Source organism: Lactuca virosa, chromosome 2, assembly GCF_052849685.1.
Source record: "Lactuca virosa cultivar CGN04683 chromosome 2, Lactuca_virosa_CGN04683_v6, whole genome shotgun sequence".
NCBI classification, from domain to species: domain Eukaryota; kingdom Viridiplantae; phylum Streptophyta; class Magnoliopsida; order Asterales; family Asteraceae; genus Lactuca; species Lactuca virosa.
In genome coordinates this window covers 194747581-194763839 of record NC_136427.1, presented here as the reverse complement: position 1 = coordinate 194763839, position 16259 = coordinate 194747581, and positions in this window count along the sequence as shown.

Genomic DNA, 16259 nt, shown 5'->3' with positions numbered 1-16259 from the left:
AAGATACACGTATATTCTTTATTAAAAGTATTTCATTACAAAGCGTTCATACTTATGTAACTTATTTATGTTAATATGATAATCGTTACTATAAAATGAATATAAAAAAACTATTGATATGAAATTGGAGCTTTACCGCTTAAATATGAATATCAAAATACTATTGAAGATCGCATAAAAAAAAAAAAGCAAAAAAGGTGTCAAAGATGGTTAAGTCAAAGGTGATGATATGAAATTGGAGCTTGACCGCTTAAATATGAATATCGGAAAACTATCAAAGATTGCACAAAATAAAAAAAGACAGTGATTATAAGCTCTTAATGAAATATGTTTCTCGCTTACCCAAGAATGAACATCAAATTGCGGAGAATGTAAAGACGAAATTACAAAAAAAAAAACATAATCGCTAAAAGAATCTCTAATGGTTAACCTATATATGACTCAAAATAAATGTTACGTCATTAATACGTTAACTTTCACTCCAAATTAAATAGCATCTCTAATGGTTAACCTTTTGTTTTGTTTTGTTTTTTTTTTTTGAAAATTTAACTAATCTATCCCTGACCATTTATAATGTTTTATAAAACTCCATTATATGTATTAAAACTTACTATAAATATTAATGTGGTTGTTATGGTTTGTATTAAACTTTATTATGATTCGTAATATATAAACATTTGTAATATATAAACTTTTATATGGAACAATAAAAAATATCTCAAACCTTAATATAATTAAAGGATAGTATGATATGTTATTAAAGAGAAGGTGTTACCTGTTCAAACCAACATAATATATTGACCACTCAATATATTGAATGGTTAATTAAAAAAACCAAATAAGCTATATACTCCGATGTGGTTGAATGGTTATTTAAAAAAAAATAGTAATAAGTCACAAAAAAAAAAAGTTCCAATTAGAAATGTTATAAGATATGTAGGCTTTAAGTCATATTTTTAAGTCATGATTTAAGTATTTCATTCTTTTTTATCAGTCTTTTTAAGTTATATTTTAAGTGGTAGTAATTTTCAATTTAATTAATGAAATTTTATTTTTTTATAAAATTTTGTTGTTTAAATAAAAGTCTAAATGGCATGTTGAAAATGGTGTATGGGAAACCAATATAATAGTGTTGTGGTAGACAAAAATTAAAATGATAGTACATTAACCCTCTACCCTAAATAAATTATATCATACTTATCTTTCAAGCTCGGGCAAAATTAAGGATTCAACTATAACAAAATATTATTGAGCATCAAAACAAAAGATTATTGAGCATCAAAACTGACATATTTTAAAAAGATTGTTATTATTTATTTTATTTTGCCCAAACTTACATGGAAACAATTGTATCTATTTTTATGACAAGTCGAATATGACATCGAAAAATATTCTATTATGTATATAAGTCCAACATCTTGCACCCTATTTACGTAAAGTATGAATGTATATGTTATTTTCTTATATACATATCAGGGCCGGTTTTGAGGATTCAAATGATCTTCAAATACTCAGGACAAGTCAGAAAAAAAAAGTCTTTATCGTTATATATATATATATATATTTGAACCCATAAAAGTTGAGCACTGTGCAAGTGCTTATCCCCCCCCCCCCAAAAAAAAAAGTAATGTTTTAAGTCATGTTTTAAGTATTTCATTATTTTTACCAGTCTTTTAAGTTATATTGTAACATCCAAAAAATATGATCCAAAATTTTCATTTTTAAAGTTACTAGACCCATATCCCAAAACATCATCAATTTCAAAAACAATGTGAACATAAGATGATCATAGTATGTAATCAAAACAAAACACATAAAAGTATTATCAGAGCATAAGTCCCAAAATCTCTACTGTGGAAATCATGGTGTGATGCGATGCGATCATCCCGAGCTCTTCCATTTGAAAATAGAAGTACCTGAAACATAATCTGAAAAACGTAAGCAAAAAGCATATTGAGTTCCCCCACCATATCACATACAAAACAATCATACTGCCAAGCATATCCGGGTGCTGACTTGTAACACCGTAAATTTTCAAACAAAATTTTCATTTCAAATACAATAAAACAGATGTCACATTTCCTCAAAATCACAAGTAACGATTTATCAACACATTTTTATTTAAAATTGTTTATCACAAATCCAGGATCCCCCAAACATAACTCTTTCTCTCGTGTGTACAATCAAGCCGACGCCTTCCCGATATCATGAAATGTACCTGAAACACATATCACATAACCCGGTAAGCACGAAGCTTAGTGAGTTCCCCAAAATACCACACACATCTCAGTAGCCTCTCATGGCTATACTCAGATAAGACCCTCCGGTCAATGTGTCTCAGTGGGACCCCCCGGTCCCACAACTCGGGTGGACCCTCCGGTCCTAACTCAGGAAGCTCATAATAATAATACTCAGCATAAATCACAAAGACATAATGCAGAGTATCACAATACACAGATAAGCACATAAGACATCTCAGTCGCACAAAGATACCACACATGGTAAGTATAGTGAGAAGACTCACCTCGAAAGCTAACAAGTAATAATCTCGCACACGGAAATCTCGAACTAGCCTCCGCCTATCACATAGGATAAATATCTCTAATTAATACTCTATTCATACTCAATACCAAAAGGTTGCCCTCTCTTTCTCTTTCTAACTCTTGGATTGGGTAAAAGACCATTTTACCCCTCCATGGTCTCCATTACTCATGTATGACCAAACCCTAAAGTCAACAGAAGTCAAACTCGAGTCAACAGTCCATTTTTGACCCGAATCGCAGAGTGCATCTATGTGACTCGTCGAGTCCCCTTGTTTCTTCTGTCATATCGCGAAAGTCCACCTTGACTCGTCGAGTTGTCTCGCCAACTCGCCGAGTCACCCATGTCCAGACTCATCGGGGAAAACCCCAGCCGACTCGTCGAGTCAGCTCATAGACTCGGCGAGTCCCTTCAATCTGATTTCTCATTCAGACGATTCAAAGCAGCTCTACTACTCCAAACACTAGATCTAGCATCCCAAGACTTCATTGTCACGTAAAGCTTCAATCTTTACGTTCATGCATGGTAGTTTTGCTCCAACATACCAAAACATGCTCTCACAATGTGTTAAGCACAATACCTTTCATATGGGTGAATAAAGTTGGGACCTTTGGACTCTAGGGACCTCACAAGGTCCAGATCTGAGGTCTAAACCTCAAGACAACTCTGTAAGCTCGAAATCCCAAATAAAGGTGGCATAAACCCTAACCTTCCAAAATCAAGAGATCTAACCATAAGAATGATAAAGGTATGAACTTTTCACCTTTTATAGAAGCTCATGGATGACAAGCAACAAATCTAACAGACTCTTCTCGTTCCTTGCTTGAATTCCTTCTCTTCCCTTCCAAAGATGCACCAAAATACTCAATATAAGCTCAACATTCTCTCTTTTAGCTCAAAAAGGCGACTAGGGTTTCTCTCAGTGAAGTTGGGCAACTCATGAGCCGCAAATGAGGCTATAAGTTCCCTTATATAGGCCCCAAACCTGGGGATTTAGGGTTTCACTACACAGCACCTACTCGGCGAGTCGGCTCTCCGACTCGTCGAGTCCGCTCATTAAACCCACGTAATCAACTCGACTCTACTCGACGAGTTGGACTCACAACTCGTCGAGTCACTCAATAAACCCCGAAATAAACACACCATTAATACACCTAGGATTTTGGATGTTACGTGACTTACCCATTCGGTCTATTTCAACCTGATACTGCCGAGCATATCTGGGTGCTCGACCTGCCCCTTTGGTCTATTTCAACCGGATAATTTCGAGCATATTTGGGTGCTCGACCTGCCCCTTCGGTCTATATCAATCGGATACCGGGTCTATTTCACCCCTTATGACTACCACATAATATCACACACAATTCACAGAATCATCAAACAATACATGCACAACCGATAATTATCACAAAGACAATCATCATGCTATATCATAACTAGTCGGCCGACCTTGGTGCCTTCGACCCACGAATTCTATAAAGGGAGACTCACCTCGCATAGCCGAATCACACAGAAAATCCCTGGCTGCTGGCTAACCGATGCCGAACTATCAATATCGAAACAACACCCAATTAATATTTGGGTTCTAATCCATAACCGTAAATCCATTACTAGGGTAAATGACCAATTTACACCTTACCAAGTTTGGACCAAGACTTAGGCCCAACCTAATAATCTAAAAGGCCCAAATAAAAAAAACCACCCAAGGCCCAATCCATGGCCCAATTTTCCAAATTGGGCCCAAACCCATTGTAGGCCTTCTCAAGATAATTATCATCTCAAAACCTGATGGCCCAACAGGGCCCAATACAACTAAGCCCAAAAGAAACAACCCAGCCCAGCCGAAGCCCATATCAAAAGAGTCCAAGTAACAAAAAGCCCAATTCCCATATAATCAGACGTACGCACGGCGTACATGGCTTGTACGCACGACGTACGTCGCCGGTCCAAAAACAAGAATCATAGCCGGAACACGTCGCCTTCCCCAGTGGTATGCACGATGTTTCAGGCGGCCACCTAAAAGTCATTCTAATGACTTAATCCTTTAAGCCAAACATCCAAAACCTCAGAATAGCTAAATATATGTGACTTGGTCCATAAAGTCAAAGGCATTAAGCCTTTGCATGGCTTAATGACGTCCAACACAAAAGATGAACTCCAAAGTTCAAAATCACCCAAAAATGTCTTAAAAACTTCTAAATACCTTTAGACTCTCGTCCAAACTTCCAGGTCTTATTCAAAGGGACTTCTTAAGTCATAAAGTTCCTAACTTTATGACTTAGCATGACTCAATGGGACCCAAATCAAAACCCTAAGTCCCAAATTTCACCAAAAGACTACCAAATCATGCATGGAAGGTTTATACTCATCGAGATCCAAACTTTATGACTCCACAACCCTAACAAGGACCAAATATGAAGCTCAAAGGTTCTAGAGTAACTTCTACTCACAAGAACCACCTCAAAGGGACCAAAACCATAACAAAATACCACTTAGCCAGATCTACATGAATGAGTTGTCAAGGTTGAGGCTTTATACCTTTAGAAGATAGATCTAGGTGCACAAGGCCTGGATCCAAAAGCTCTAAATCAAACAATGACTCTTCAAGAAGTTACTTCTTCCTCCTCAAGCACCAAAAACACCCAAAATCACAATAAAGCTCAAGAAATACTCAAATGGAGGCTAGGGTTTCATTCTTACGGTTAGAGAGGATGGAGGCTGAAGGAAATGAGGGTTAGAGGTGAGTTAAGGTCTTTAAATAGGATCGAAGACCCTAAATTAGGGTTTTCATCTGACCTACGAACACCCAACGTTCCCCAAAAGTGTCCGCGTCCATTTCACCCATGAACGCCCCGCGTTCCTTCCTGGTACACCCCGCGTACCCGGTTTGGTCCAAAACACTTCTAACTTCAAATGATCATAACTTTTGCATCCCTTATCCATTTTCGACGTTCTTTATATACATAGAAAGGTGACGAGAAGCCCTACACTCCTATCAACTTACTTTTTCCTAAAAACCAATCGAAATCAAATCCATAATTCATAAAAGGCCCGAACCAACGCCTTTGCCGATACTCTTAGGCTCTAAAACACAAACCGAATACCCGGATCATCCAAATTACATCATCTACCTACAAATGAGCCTAGACCTCAATTCTTCAAGGGATCTAAGTCTGCTAATACCCACTCCTTGATCACCACCCCACAATGGGAAACGATTCGAAACAGGGCGTTACAACTCTCCCCCACTTAAATTTGATTTCCTCCTCGAAATCATTCCTTACCATCCCAGGAACTCCAGACAACCTGAAGAATGCAACCACAACCCCAAGCATACAACGGCCTCTCCAAGGCTACCGAACCCAACCTTAGCAAAACTCTCCAAACCCGAAGATGACCGAATCCTTTCGCCACCCGAAAATAACCCCTTGCGAAATAACCACATGTACTCAATTTGAAATATGAAGTCTTGCAATGGTTTGACCCCCTGACAAACCGCCCATACTGAACCATTGTTGAATCCATTCCACTTATCTCCCAACTGACTAGTCAACTTTTGATAACTTGAGGTTCCCACTAGGAAACAGAATCACATACCAATTATTGCTGCAGAATACTTATACTTGACAGAAGGCTCAGATAATCCTTCGAGTGGGAGACTCATCCCTGCAACGGTTAGACTCAATCGAGAGCTGCGCAACAGGTTCAAATCATTTACTCTGAGATTATTTAATCCAAATTGCAAGTGACCTAACATATCCTCCGAAAACAGATGACTCCACACACGAGTTCCAAATCAATAATAACGCCTTGACTTATCTTGATGCCCTTCACCAATAGAACCAATCCAAGACACACTCACAAGAGCTTGATCTATCACCAAAACTGAATTCATTCCTTACCCTTGAACCATTCGATTGATGCCCTCGGCATATAGATGCCCCAAATTCTTATCCCATGAAAATAAAATCATGCACATAAACACTCACGATTCCCAACTCGAGATCTCACCCAAAAACCAACCCGATACTAACTCATAACCCGAGATCCACAGATCTGCGCTTGCATTTCACCCAAAACCTTCTGATTCCCGACAACCCCTCACTAGACCGAGATATAAAGATTCCCAACCATCATTGAGACTACCAGTCTCGCACTTGGTCCAACCACCAGGTTCTCATGAGTCCAAATAACAAGGCTACCCAACCTATAAACCCTTCCACGTCACACACTTACCACTCACTTGATCCTATAACTCAAGATCCAATACCTTGATCGAACGGTTTCCACCAGGTCCCACCTGTATTGTCATAATCACACGTGGCTCGCCCACGGGTCCCACCCATCTAGAGCTACATAGGCCCGACTCCGCCTCAGACCCCAATGGTCCTTAACCTAAAACAGAGAAATACTCTTCGACAATCCTGACCGGCGTGCCCAAGGCACGAACTGGTCCCCCCTTTGCACTCATCACCACCTCCAATGATAATCTACCTCGAACTGGTGAATGCTACGATCTAATCGCAGTCTTACAACACTTCTAACCAACCATGGTTACCACCCATGGCCTTACCACACCCAAACCATCACAACCCCACTCATCCTGAGCCGAAACCTACATCCCACTGCATCCAATCAGGTGTTCCGGTCATACCTCGAATTCCAAAGCCCTCAACCTGGACTCAACCACAAGCCTGCTATACATAATAAAGAAGGATCCGACCAACAGTTGGAAGTTTCTTGAACTCCCACTTACACAACCTCAATCTCAACAGTCACTTGGTTCGTCTCTCCTCCTGGCCAGGATGTGAAACTTGCCTTAGTTCCAAACCCTTCCTAACTCCCAGAAATCTTGATCGATTCTTTCCCACTTGGATTCGGCGAAGCTCTTTCACCTCTTAATTCCAATGGATTCCTGACCCATCAACCTCATATAACATGAACCGCCCATGACCTGTGCTACTCAATACTAGCGTTCCATTACTAGCCAAACTCAATGATCGCCCAACTTCTGAAATCCTGAAGAATACACTTGAAGTCTTAACTAGTCTGATAATCCAAATCACCTCCGATCATACCTTACCAATTCCTTGAGTTCTTATGCTGGCGACTGAAACTATAACCCTTGCCCTGAACCGACAAATCTTTATCCCAACTTCCATTCTCAAAGAATCACTAAATTCTAACCGACTACAACCCATGTGAATATAAAACTCCCTTGACACTTCCAATGACCAAACAACTCATGCAACTGACACTACCATCTTCATGCTACCGCTCCTCTCCTAGCAACAGTAGTGTTTGAACCAAAAAGCTCTTCCATAGGAAACCGCCGATCATACCAGAACAGATGATAAAACCACTGAACCATGACTTCACTGGAGAACTAGCTCGCTAACCCTGACCAAATATCCTTCAAGAAATACCCCTGAATTGATCCTGACAAAGACCCGAATCAACAACTGAACATGGTGACACCCACTCAACAGGATACGACCCACTAATAGATTCATCGAAGACTCTAGACATGCATAATGACATATCATAATCCTTGATAATATAACCTAGACAATAGCAGAAAATCAACCCGAGATATAACTTACCCAGAACAAGCAAAATTCCTACGCAATACAACTTCCCGATAACAACCCAGAAGAAAACAGAAGATGACATTTCCACAAAAGCACCTGAAGGAATCATGACCTCCTCCGCCTGAGTTACTCCGACCATCCTGAGGAAATGGTGACAAACTCCCCTCCGATCCCAATGAAAAGAACTAACAATAGGATCATCCTTCCTAAAGGATTCTAGGGATCCACAAGCCTCGGGCTCCAGATAAGCCCCTAACTGCCCTACTACATCCTCGGCCCGAAAGGCCCCACGATAACCAACCAAGAGCTCCAAAATCCCTTCCTTCGCTGAACCAAAGACCACCGGGGTCTATTCAAAATACCACGAGTAATCTCCGATAAGATGAACTACCGTGTCCGCGCATCGATCGGCTCAGTACCTGCTACTGAGCCAAAACCAGAATCTGAACCCCATTCCTGAGTGGTCAACACCATACAGAAAACAACATGCAAGAGATCCGAATATACCCAAGAATCCTTATCCCACAAGCTTCCTAGATTCTCCAAGACTCTCCCCGATTCGAGTATGGATCCTGTGCTTTCAGTAGTACGGGCCCAATCCTACTGTCCACACCTATCCATACTTTCCTCAAGAATCCTACCGAATCCTCTAAGTCACCTTCTCAAATCCACACACCAAACACTTGCTACCCAGCGCAACAAAACCCACCGAAGCAATCCCTAGGCTTTCCTAGGTTCCCGACCTCACCCCACCATCAGCTGCCGAAGAACTCCCCTTAATGCCAGTCACCCACCTAATGAATACAATCACATGCAACAAAACTTAGATAATCCTTCGAGTAACAAACTCGTCCCTACAACAGTTGGACTTAGAAAAGAGTTGCACAATAGGGTCAAATCCATCACTCTGAGATTATTCAACCCTTGTCACATGTGACTTGACATATTCACTTAGTAGCTAACTCCCATTACCTAAGAGTTCCACAAAGCACAAAGTAAGAAGCATTCGTGCAGTAACACTCCAATCCACCTAATAATCACAAGCATCCAATCCCACATACTACAACCCATACTAGGAGCCCACACTCCCGCTACTGATTACCTTACGCATACAAATCATACCCAAACCAGCATCCCATGCTTCATAGGCTACCAGACATCACATATCAGGCCCACCCACCACTGGCTAATCAGAACTAGCATGTAAGTTTACAAGCTCATACAATAGACATACAAGGCATCTCTCCTAGCATTCTATCATGCAAAAACCAAGCAGACCCCTATCCCTAACTAGCATGCGATTCACAGATTCATAATCAAATAATAACAAATAACACGTATGGGCATCTTGGGTAAAACTTACTTGAGCTCGGCCGATTACATGCATCACACCCCTTGTCTTTTATAAAAATCCTTAGTTTTAAAAGAAATATTTTTCTTATAAAAAAAACCTACCAAACCCTCGATTTGAGTTCAGACACACCCGAGAGTATCCCTGAATCCCTCAAACCAAGGCTCTGATACCAACTTGTAACATCCCAAAAATATGACCAAAAAATTTCATTTTTAAAGTTACTAGACCCATATCCCAAAACATCATCAATTTCAAAAACAATGTGAACATATGATGATCATAGTATGTAATAAAAACAAAACACAGAAAAGTATTATCAGAGCATAAGTCCCAAAAATTCTACTGCAGAAATCATGGTGTGATGCCATGCAATCATCCCGAGCTCTTCCATTTGAAAATCGAAGTACTGAAACATAAACTGAAAACCGTAATCACAAAGCTTAGTGAGTTCCCCTACCATACCACATATAAAACAATCATACTACCAAGCATATCTGGTTGCTGACCTACCCCTTTGGTCTATTTCAACCGGATACTACCTAGCATATCTAGGTGCTCGACCTGCCCCTTCGGGCTATTTCAACTGGGTAATGCCGAGCATATCTGGGTGCTCGACCTGTCCCTTCGGTCTATTTCAACTGGATAATGCCGAACATATCTGGGTGCTCGACCTGCCCCTTCGGCCTATTTCAATCGGATACCGGGTCTATTTCACCCCATACCACTACCACATAATATCACACATAATTAACAGAATCATCAAACAATACATGCATAACCGATAATTATCACAAAGGCAATCATCATGCTATATCATAACTAGTGGGCCGGCCTTGGTGCCTTCGACCCACGAATTCTACGATGGGAGACTCACCTCGCACTGCCTAATCACACAGAAAATCCCTAGCTGTTGGCTGACCGATCCCCGAACTATCAATATCGAAACAACACTCAATTAACATTTGGGTTCCAATCCATAACCGTAAATCCATTACTAAGGGTAATGACCAATTTACCCCTTACCAAGTTTAGACCAAGACTTAGGCCCAAACCTAATAATCCAAAAGGCCCAAATACCAAAAACCACCCAAGGCCCAATCCATGGCCTAATTATCCAACTTGGGCCCAAACCCATTGTAGGCCTTCTCAAGATAATTATCAGCTCAAAACCTGATGGCCCAACAGGGCCCAAGACAACTAAGCCCAAAAGAAACAACCCAGCCCATACAAAAAGAGTCCAAGTAACAAAAAGCCCTATTCCCATCTAATCAGACGTACGCACGACGTACATGGCTTGTACGCACGACGTACGTCGCCGGTCCAAAAACAAGAATCATAGCCGGAACGCGCCGCCTTCCCCAGTTGTACGCACGAAGTTCCCGACGGCCACCTAAAAGTCATTCCAATGACTTAATCCTTTTAGCCAAACGTCCAAAACCTCAGAATAGCTAAATATAAGTGACTTGGTCCATAAAGTCGAAGGCTTTAAGCCTTTGCATGGCTTAATGACGTCCAACACAAAAGATGAACTCCAAAGTTCAAAATCACCCCAAAATGTCTTAAAAACTTCTTAATACCTTTAGACTCCCGTCCAAACTTCAAGGTCTTATTCAAAGGGACTTCTTAAGTCATAAAGTTCCTAACTTTATGACTTAGCATGACTCAATGGGACCCAAATCAAAACCCTAAGTCCCAAATTTCACCAAAAGACTACCAAATCATGCATGGAAGGTTTATACTCATAAAGATCCAAACTTTATGACTCCACAACCCCAACAAGGACCAAATATGAAGCTCAAACGTTCTGGAGTAACTTCTACTCACAAGAACCACCTCAAAGGGACCAAAACCATAACAAAATACCACTTAGCCAGATCTACATGATAGTGTTGTCAAGGTTGAGACTTTATACCTCTAGAAGATAGATCTAGGTGCACAAGGACTGGATCCAAAAGCTCTAAATCAAACAAAGACTCTTCAAGAAGTTCATTCTTCCTCCTCAAGCACCAAAAACACCCAAAATCACAATAAAGCTTAAGAAATACTCAAATGGTGTGACATCCCCATTTTCTCGGCCAGAAAAGACCGATTTTGTTTATGCTTTATAAAAATCAGAGTACCTCTTTTAATAAAAATGTTGCGGAATTTGTTCCCAGAAAAAAAATGATAAATAAGTTATCAAAGCGTTTCCGAAGAAATGTGTTTTTATCCATTTTAAAACGTTTGGGATGTCATCGTCAATACAGAAACATAAGCATAAACAGAACTTACATTCATTTACACTAGTGATCTACATCTCTTTTAAATCTCTCAGTGTAAAGTAGCTTCATATCGACACCTGTGATACAAATAAGCTTGAGTGGGTCAGGTTGGGAAACCTGGTGAGTACATAGGGTTTTCAACCCACAATAATACAATTATTATGTTCAACATCAAACAATCAACCCAATTACCCATCCCCTTTATCTTCTTTACTCTTAAGGATCTTCCCTAAGATTCAGCTATTCCTCGTTCATTCATTCCTAAGGAGTATCCTAAGGAATCGGCACTAAGTCTGCATAGTCGCCAGGGTTTATCTCATTAATTGACAGTATCATTTTCGAGAGTCCACTCGCAATACATGTCAATGGGTTTTTTAGAGTACACCGGGTGAACACATCGTTCACAACACCTACAGGTTGCGAGCCTGCTAGTGTTCCACTAAATGTCTAGAATAGTCCGTGGTTGTCATCCATACTCTGCTAGATGACGGAGCCATCGCTTGGGTCATCGTTTGGCTCATCGTTTGGCTCATCGTTTGACTCATCGTTTTTGCTCATCGCTTTGGCTCATCGTTTTGGCTCATCGCTTTGGCTCATCGTTTTGGCTCATCGCTTAGGTCATCGCTTCGCACCATATTTTATCACTCATATATCATCTCATCTTTCATCGCTCATCATTTATCTCATCTTTCATCGCTCATCATTTATCTCACCTCTAATCTACCCATGTTTTACCCAACACATTTTGTAGATATAAAATACATATAAAGTTTAGATCATTTAAAACATGTATAAAATCGTTCATCCAGCATAGATAACAAGTATACAAATAATATGCACACATAGCACGTAATTTATATAAAATACTTCATATCTATGTGTAAGATGAAAGTAACTATGCACTCACTTGTTAAGGTGGTGATTCCGAACTCAGACAGCGCTTCGCTTCTTAAAAATAATTTCCTTCGACGAAACCTAGTATTATTACCACTAGATTTTAGTCTAATATTTACCGTGACTAATTATTAGTCTTATTATTATTATTATTATTATTATTATTATTATTATTATTATTATTATTATATAAGCGTTTAAACAATATTTTCCAACCACTATGTACAGACAGGGCCCAGACATAAAACACCGGAGGGTAGGACCAATTTGGCATATATCACTTCTGAAATCCAACAACCCTATGCGGCCCTTTAAACCAGATTCCCCGTACCGCGAGTAGTTAAAAAGATATTATAACGACACTTATATAAGTCATAATAATAGCCCAAATATTTATTATAAGTTCATAATAACAATACTAATTTTAAATATAAGGTATATTTAAAATAGGGTAAGCATAACTTACTTACATGGGGGTTTTAGCTAGGAGTCGAGCTCTGCAGGGGAAGAAAACTTCGTCGCTGAATCTTTCTAAGAAAGATTCGTGCAGCGCTTCAGTGCTCACCTTACTATACTAAAATTACAGAAAGAGAAGTCGAATCACGAGGGACCGAAATGCTCGGGGGATAAGAAGAGAAAGACTCTTGAATCAAGAGAATGGTGCAAGAAATATGAGAGCCCAAAGCTTTTATTTATAGTAATTGAATTTTCAAAAACTACCCTCATAGTTACTTAATGACCTTATAGTTATATAAACAACTAAACACACCCTTTATAATACTATTTTAAATAGATTTAACGATATTAGTACTAAACTAATGTCGAAATTATTCAACATTAGTCTTATAATGACCGCATCGTCGATACCTTTCTAATGATATATACATATGTATATATATGTGTACGTATATATGATTTATACTTTATTTTAATACGTAAATATGTTATTATAATTTGTAACTCATTCATACGAACTCTGTTTTTGACGCTCTTTATATCCACGCGTAGGCGGAGACGTACTCTACAACTTTCATTTAGACTCCGTCGGCTAATTTTGACTTTATTTTTAAAGTTATATTTTTAACAGGCTGGGACAGGAAAAGTCCGTTAAAAATTCATAACTTCTTCATCCGACGTCCGTTTTCGTCTGTCTTTTTACCGTTGCGCTACTATTAATGAGATCTTCAATTCTCATTTAGGTTGTGTTGGCCAAAAATCGATCGATCTAAAATTCGAATTTCGGGTTGTGCACTGCTATGCCAAATCTTAGAAAAATCATAACTTCCTCATACGAAGTCAGATTTTGACGTTCTTTTTATGCACACTCTTGGTTTAACGTATATTACAACTTTCATTTAGATATCTAAGGCTAAAAATTAGTTTATCAAAAATTCACTTTTTACGTTACGCGATGTCGTGCCGGTTTCGCCGTAAAACTTCGACGGGCCATAACTTCTTCGTTATAACTCGGATTTCGGCATTCTTTATATATACGGAACCCTTGTAACATATACTATAACTTGGTTAAGATTAATCCTTCTAAATAATCTTCTATCAAAAACTTATTTTTGATGCTCATTGTCTCTAAATTGACTAGCCCAGATCTGCGGGCGTTACAAATGGAGGCCAGGGTTTCGTTGTTAGGGTTAGAGAGGATGGAGGCTGAAGGAAATGAGGGTTAGAGGTGAGTTAAGGTCTTTAAATAGGATCCAAGACCCTAAATTAGGCTTTTCATCTGACCTACGAACGCCCAACGTTCCCAACGAACGCCCTACATTCCCCAAAAGTGTCCACGTCCATGTCGCCCATGAACACCCCGTGTTCCTTCCTGGTACGCCCCGCGTACCCGGTTTGGTCCAAAACCCTTCTAACTTCAAATGATCATAACTTTTGCATCCCTTATCCGTTTTCGACGTTCTTTATATCCACAGAAAGGTAACAAGAAGCCCTACACTCATATTAACTTACCTTTTCCTGAAAACCAATCAAACTCAAATCCAAAATTCATAAAAAGCCCGAACCAACGCTTTTACCAATACTATTGGGCTCTAAAACACAAACTGAATACCCAGATCATACAAATTACATCATCCACCTACAAATGAGCCCATAACTCAATTCTTCAAGGGTTCTAAGTCTGGTAATACCCACTCCTTGATCACCATCCCGCAATGGGAAATGATTCGAAATAGGGCGTTACATATATTTTAAGTGATGTAATTTTCAATTTAATTAAATGAAATTTTATTTTTATAATATTTTGTTGTTTAAATAAAAATCTAAATGGCATGTTGAAGATGGTGCATGGGAAACCAATATGATAGTGTTGTGGTAGACAAAAATTAAAATGATAGTACATTCAATATGTCATTCCCTCTAGCCTAAATAAATTATGATCATACTTATCTTCCAAACTTGGGCAAAATTAAGGATTCAACTATAACAAAAGATTATTGAGCATCAAAATTGACCTATTTTAAAAAGATTTTTATTATTTACTTTATTTTGCCCAAACTTAAATGGAAACAACTGTATCTATTTTTATGACAAGGCGAATATGATATGGAAAGATATTCTATTATATATATAAGTCCATCATCTTGCACCCTATTTACGTAATGTATAAATGTATATGCTATTTTCTTATCAGGGCCGGTTCTAAATATTCAAATGATCTTCAAATACTCAGGACAAGTCAGAAAAAAAGGCTTTTTCGTTATTATAAGTTATAAGCAGCTGCACAGTGCTCAACTTTTTTGGGGCTCAAATATATATATATATATATATATATATATATATATATATATATATATATATATATATATATATATATAGGCTTAGGATATTCTATTCAAAGAATTATTGTGTTATTGTATGTAGGGATGTGCTTCGGGCCGGAACCGACCCGAACCCGAATAACCCGAAACCCGAATTGGACGAAAAGTGGGAACCGAAACCCGGACCGATTATACTAATATGGGACGGTTCGGTTCGGGTAATACGGGTTTCGGTTCGGTTATTAACCCGAAAGGACCGAAATAACCCAAACAAACATTTACACTATGTTTTTGAACCGAATAACCCGAATAAACCGAAATGAACTGAATAACCCAAATAAACCGAAATGACCCGAATAACCCAAATAAGGAAATTCTATATTTAGTTCAAGAAAAAAATATTAAATTAATGTTTTTTTTTCTTGAACTAAAAATAGAATTTCCTTATTTGGGTTATTCGGGCCATTTCGGTTTATTTGGGTTATTCGGGTCATTTCGGTTTATTCGGGTTATTCGGTTCAAGTGACTATTCACTTTCCGGGTCGGTCGTTTTGGCCCGATTAAACCTTTATTCCGGTAACCCGGACCGAAAAACCCGAAACCCGAATTGAGCAAAAATAGATACCCGAGAACCGACCCAAATAACTTATTCGGTCCAAATTCGGGTCGGTCCGGTCTGGGTTTCGGTTTCGGTTCGGGTATTCGGTACAAACACACATCCCTAATTGTATGCATAAATGTGGGCCAATCAATTTTAATTATTTTAAGAAAGTGATTAATATATATTTTTGAATTAAATATAATTGAAAAATATCATCTAATTTAATTACAAGGGTATTTT